We start from the raw sequence: 6,791 nt of genomic DNA, 5'->3' as shown, positions 1-6,791 counted from the left end.
AGTTGCTTTAAAGATGCTAAAGACAAATTTCTATAGAATATTTCTATCGAGTTTCTTTAGAGATGCTAAAGACAAATTTCTATAGAATATTTCTATCGAGTTTCTTTAGAGATGCTAAAGACAAATTTCTATAGAATATTTCTATCGAGTTTTTTTAGAGATGCTAAAGGCAAATTTCTATAGAATATTTCTATCAAGTTGCTTTGGAGATGCTAAAGGCAAATTTCTATAGAATATTTCTATCGAGTTGCTTTAGAGACGCTAAAGACAAAATTCTATAGAATATTTCTATGCAGTTGCTTTCGAGTACCTACAAGCAAATGCCTATAAAAGCTAGGCCGATATGTGTAAAGAACTTGCAATTTACCAAAGTTCTACTGTAGGCAATAAGGACTACAGTAAATGCAGTGGCAAAATAATTGGTGCTACAACCACAATGTATTCAGTTTGAAATGTTTATTGCGCTTCAGACTAGATACATACTTCATATATGTGACATACACGCTTCAGACTAGAACTTGCAACACACAAACTGTAGCTGCCAACATGCTTCTCAGGTCAAGCTGGTGGTGCAAACACGCGAAACATGAGGTAAAAGAATCAGTGGCAGACTTGATTACAGTTGACACCTGGCAATAACAGGCTTGACTAGGACAAGAAACCATACCATTAAAACTGCAAAAGGAGTGCCTGTTCCAGCAGTGCACATTGAACGGTTGGATACTAAAGCCTGAAAATAGACTGATATGAATGTGCACTGCAATGTTGTGTCAGCCTGACGAAACGACACAGCATTTTAGTTTGTTTAAGTGCAAAAATAACACTGGCAGTCGCTGCGAAAATGTGGCAAATAATGGCTTTCACAGATAAGTACACCATATACCGAAACCACACAGCATATTAGTCTATGTTTATGTGTAAAATTAGCACTGGCAGGCCCTGCAAAAATGTGGCAAACAGTGGTTTTCGTAGAGCAGTACAGCATATATCGTACAAAGTTTAAAAGCTTGTATTTCGTTGTAAGGGAAACAATTTTGAGATCAGAGCCAATATTCTAATTAGGGTGAGAAATACAAACCAGACCGACACACGCAATGACTAAAGAAGAGATTTAGCTCAGGAGCTCCTATGTAATGCACATAAACAGTAAAATAGTTTTTCTCGGCAACTATGGAATCAAATTTGATGAGGTTTGATACATTTAAAAATGTTTAAATCATAGTTTTACATTAAAACCATCAATATTTATTAAAATTTGCTGAAAATAGCAAAACTTGAAGGAAAAGGACTTAGTTTGCAACTGTAAAAAAATAAAGAAGAACTAGCACAAGTTCGTTAATTCTGTAAATTTTCCTACTCAAATACATCCAAAATACAGAAATATTTTTGAGACAACCACAGCACTAATTTGAAGTTTGTGGCATTTGAGAATTCAAGTTGTTGCAGGAAGAACTATTTGGCAGGTTTAAGAAAAATAACACCACGAAGCTTACTAATCCCCGTCTATGTGCCAGAAAGAGATATCACAGTTCTGCAGACTCCATCTGCTATGTCTAAAGTCAACAAACTTTATATATGAATTTACAGCTTACATGAAATTGTTGCAATGTTTGAGAGTTTCGCACATCTACTCATAAATTAGTGATTGTATATTAGAGCAGCATATGGTATCTCTAATTTGCCAGATTAAATTATGGTATTAGGTCCAACAGAAATGTGATCTCATTTTTTAGTTATGAGTAAGATTTGTTAACCTTACTGCTCTGTTTCTTCAAAATTTGCAGTTTTCATGAATGCGTATCAAAAGCAGACTAGTTGTCTGAAAATGTTTTATCATGGTACTGTGCTACGTGAATTATGCTTTTTCAAATAACATGTTTACTTTGATGCAATGATATTTCTTTATTTTATCTGATTCCTTGCTGAAAAACTGCACAGTATTCACGAGATATGAATAAATAAATATTAAGTGAATAAGTAAACAAATAAATATTGCGGTTTGTCTTATCATTCCACCACCAGCATGATCTGTATGGAGCTTTGGCTACTGCTCACATGTTGCAAGTTCATTCTTACATGATCACCTGCTATTTCACTTCCCAGGAAAGGAGCGAGGAAAGGCTAGTTTTTGGCCTCATTTGGTCCGTCTAGTAACGGCGACGCTGGAGCCTGGAAAATACAATTGAAATTAATTTTCAAAAGGTGTAATGAACATTCAGCCATAATGTATTAGCAGGCACAAACATGCCACAAATATCTATATAGTTGTAGCATTATGCTAAGTTTCATTTCAGTATTACAGAAAAAAATTATAACAGAAAAGTGGCAGAACACCCCACCTCCCCACCACTCTGCCAAACAGCGGCAGTTCTTTTGAGAATCATTTTTGACAATATCTTTACTTTCCCAAGATACTGTGACATCAGCACTGGGCCAATGTGCCTGGCAGTAGAATATCATTGCTGATGACAAAAAGCATCTCCAAACGACAACAGCCTAGTCACACATTAATCTCATCTTGCAATGACAACACATTCCCCATTTATAAGATAAGCAAGCAGGAACACCCATGAGCTAAGAGTCCTATACAGACGTCACACTGTGCATAGGAAACAAATTTTTTGAAAAGAAGGGAATGACCTACTGGCTTCTATTGCTGAGCGGTAGACAAAATTAATATTCCATCCGCTGTTAGCCATAGTTGGTATGTACTATGCTTAATATGCCAATAATAAATTTCTCACACGGAGCTTGAGCAATCATGATGATGCATGTAAGTATCCATTGTATGGGGAACAATAATGTTTTAAGTTGTTTTCGCAAATTATGATGGGTAACTGCCAATTAGTGGTATTTGGAACACAGTCGCAGTGTCACTGTCAGATACAATGGACACAGTATATTCATGCTTTTTGAGTTATTGAAACAATTAGTTTTTAATCTAGTACAGGTATGTACACTGATATGTATCCTAAACACAATGATAAGACTTCCCAATTGCAATTGAAAAGTTAATTCAGTTTTAATTAAAAAGGGTCCTTCTTGCAACATGGCATGTGAAAAACAGAAAACAAAAATTATACTAATCATGTCTCTTTGAAAATTGATTGCATAACTGCTCTGTAGGTCAGGCAGAAAATTTAACAAGAAATAACGTGCCTAAAACTAGTTGCAACAAACAAATTTGTTCCTACGAAGGTTGCAGACAATTCAGTAAACAGATTGTGACCCAGTCTTTTTATGTGGCATTCCTCAGCGAATTTGTTGGTCAATTGGTTGCCGCAGCTGAACAAAACAGATGAACAGTCTAAATCTGGCGTGCAGCCCCAGTCCCATCGGTGCATGGTCAAGTGGGACGAACATACTGATCCGGGGAGTGAATTATGGTGCTGTCTTAGGCACGTGTTGAGGCACCGGCCAATCTGCTGCATGTACATTTGACCAAATATACACACGATCACAAGAATAGACTACACTACCTCTGACAGACACAAGACAAATTTAGTGGTATCTAAGCAAGCCTTTCTTGTCGGGGTGCCTATATGCACAGCAGTGTGCAAGAGAATTGAGAAAGGCAAGCAGGCAAGGGAGGCTTGCTCGGTGAAAGATACCACCAAAATTGGCGTGTGTGTCACAGGCAGCGTACTGTATCCCTTTCACATGTGGTCAAGTGTACATAGGGCAAACTGGCCGGTATCGTATGTGTATAAGAGACCACCATATTTCATTCAAAAGACCAGTATGGTCATCCAACTTGGCCGTACATTTCCAAAACGGGGCTTCATGTTGGATTACAATCGTTCATCTGTTTTCATCCACTGTAAAAATTGACAAGTGAAATCGATAAGGCATACCACATATATAGTAAGACATGTGGGTGAGCCGCCATTTTTAATGCAACAAACAAAAAAGGCATCCTGTGTAGGTCACAAGGTATCCATATCAGTCTGTGCCTATGTACTACTGAAGTAAATGCAGCATAGTAAATACTGACCATCATATTAATTTTCAAGAAATTAAAGCTCACCAAATGTGTATTTCGCAGTGGCTGTTACTAAGGGAACAGAGAAGTAACTGTAAAGATATCAATGATAAACAAAGGTGTGCACACTACGTGCTTAGACCTGTGACATATTTAGTCCACTACACTTCGAATTCCTACATGCACAGAAAACTGCACGAGATTGTAGCACAAACAGGAAAAAAATTATGCAAATAAGGGGTACAGCATAGGAAATAGTTTTCAAAGAATAAAACCACAATAAAAAGTCATAAATACACTACGTACAAAGCAAAAATTATATTTAACTTGCAGGTAAGCAACTTACGCAAAAGAAATACTAAACATCAGGAAAGGTTAGGTATAGTTTTATACAAACACAATAATGTGGGCATAATGGCTATGCACACAAATAGGTAGCAAGTTCAATAAGGTTGCATAAATATTTAGTCTCTTTAGTAAGCTGCAGTATGGAATGTGTTGACAAAATTCACCATGAATGACACCAAGCCCCCTTTTTGGAACACATACATTACATACACACCTGACATGACCATCCAGATCACACGCCATGCTGCTGCAGCCATATATCCACAGGGTCTGCATTTCTGGGGGCTCCTCGATCTTGTAGTTTATGTTGTGGGTCACGGCCTCGCCACTACAAAATGAGGTCTATGTTAGCTTATAGCAGTGGCACAATAAAGCTGTGATATCGTGAAAACATGCAATCAGCACCTAAAAGGGTCATGAAAACAATGTCTGCACTAATGTGGAAAAAGAGCAAATGCTTGAAATTATCGAATGTCATGACAATAGGGACCTCTACATCAAATAAAGTTTTGGACGCGCGGCAGCAGCAGATTACAATCTAATCTTAATGTTTTTTCCATTACTTAGTATAGGCAACGTTCCCCTGTCATGTTTAGTTAAGTCAGTTCTGTCAACACATCTTGTCTTGGAAATAAAGCTGTACTAGTAGCAAGCTGTGATTGGCTTACATTTTTTCCCTAGAACTGTTCGTTGGCCAAAAACCTCGTAAGCAGAGATTGTGCACAACGTCGAAGCATTTATAAGTGAGGAAACGTCATTGAAGAAAGAATCGATGAAGAGGTAGACGGGTCGTTACTATGCAACTTTAGCAGACAGGCGGGAGCTCACGCACAGCTGCACAAGGTGAACACGATTTCCGAAACTTTTCTCAGCGGAAGCAAACGCTTATCAGGATTATCAATTCCGCACTGTGGCAATAGAGTTGCGTACACAATTTTTACAACCAGCGCGTAGCAAGTATCAGCACAGGGTTCACTGTTGACGTGGGTGTTCCACTTGCTACGTTCGCAAGGCACTCTATACACACACGGGAAGCACACACAACACGGATGAACGCACGTGTAGTTGGCGAGCACGATTGCTTACCGTTTCAACAGTACGGCGAGGTCGAAAGGCGCTCTCCAAGTTTCCAGTGATGCGTCTGCGATGTTACTTGCAGCAAACAAGCCGCTGGGTAGTGGACGAGCTGAGGCACGCTAATAATACGCATTACTTCTTTGCGCCGTCCACCAAGCTTTCCACGACAACCAGCGGAGACAAAGGGAACGCACTCCACGGCATGAAAATCGTTGGTCCACATTTAGCTGGCGCGCCACGCATACGGCGTGCTTACAGCGAGACTCAAGCCATCTTCTGGCACTTTCGTGCTCGCGAACTACGTCTCATTTCATTACAGCAAACCTAATAACACACGATCAAACAAACACATCGATGCAGCTCGCACAACAACCGTTGAAGACGGAGCAATTACAACACGCCGTATCTTCGTATTCTACCTGTCGCGTTGAATACGAAAATACCGGCGCTGCCAGCGCCGTCTGTATAATAGTGCGGCTGTTGTGGCCTCCGTGATTCCTACAATAATACCCACTACAGCAGGTTTTGTGCCGTTTTGGGCCGAACTACATACATATGTTGCTAGACAAGAAGAAACATTGACATGCTCATATTGTGTGCTATAGTTTAGGGCAGAAATAAATTACATGCAGTATTCTTGCTTTTGAATCGCTTATGCCACATGTAGTCAGCAAAAAGCATGGCCTTCAAGATCCGGACAATTTACCCTGCGTAAGCTATTGCTGGAGTGTGATTTTAACGATTTCAACCTCGGTCACTGGCCTTAAAACCCTAACTGAATTTATGCGCAACCGTTACCTGTACTACATGCGCCCTCACTTCGTTTCTCATTGAAGTAATTTCCTGCTGTCGTTTAAATGTAGCCCAGAAATTGTCCACACAACCTCGGAGGTGTGTGATGTTTCCGTGCGCTTGTGTCCGTCGCACAGCAACATAATTTATATACGATGATTTTTAATTTTACCCGTGAGGCACAGGTTACGCTTATGTGTTCCCTATCTTGCTTTCGTGGCGATGTGCTTATCATGCGCGGATCGCGCTCATGTAGTCCGTGACTTTTCAAGATTCCTTGAAAAAAAAAAAAATCGTTTCTGCAGCGTGCATTTGTCGCATTTGAGTGGTGTGTGCCAGAAATGTGCGGCGGCGTTCGGTGTGTTACCGCCCCAAGTGCTGCAGTCACTGCATGCCAGCAAATAGATATGACGCGATTGCTAAGGCGCAGTTTTGCTTAGTGTTTCTTGGTATACATCTTTGTGATTTACCTGCATATGCGATATAAACCACAATGCGCGCTTCCGTTATATTTCTTTGGTTTTCCTAATTTCGATTAGTGTGATGTTTGCCTTCGTCAATGAGTGTCTTTTTAACGATGCTCTTACTTCAT

General features: G+C 39.7%; 1 long non-coding RNA gene across 1 annotated transcript; it reads right to left on the bottom strand.

The window, feature by feature from the left end:
- Nucleotides 1-447: 447 nt before the first annotated feature.
- Nucleotides 448-5,822, bottom strand: LOC142579708 (uncharacterized). The gene is made up of 3 exons (XR_012827435.1): nt 5,417-5,822; nt 4,545-4,658; nt 448-2,169 (listed from the first exon to the last, which is right to left on the bottom strand). It is a non-coding gene; the product is annotated as an uncharacterized LOC142579708 (long non-coding RNA).
- Between the last annotated feature and the right edge of the window lie 969 nt (nt 5,823-6,791).

The sequence above is a fragment of the Dermacentor variabilis genome, chromosome 4 (assembly GCF_050947875.1).
Source record: "Dermacentor variabilis isolate Ectoservices chromosome 4, ASM5094787v1, whole genome shotgun sequence".
NCBI classification, from domain to species: Eukaryota; Metazoa; Arthropoda; class Arachnida; order Ixodida; family Ixodidae; genus Dermacentor; species Dermacentor variabilis.
This window is presented reverse-complemented; position numbering and strand designations above follow the sequence as displayed.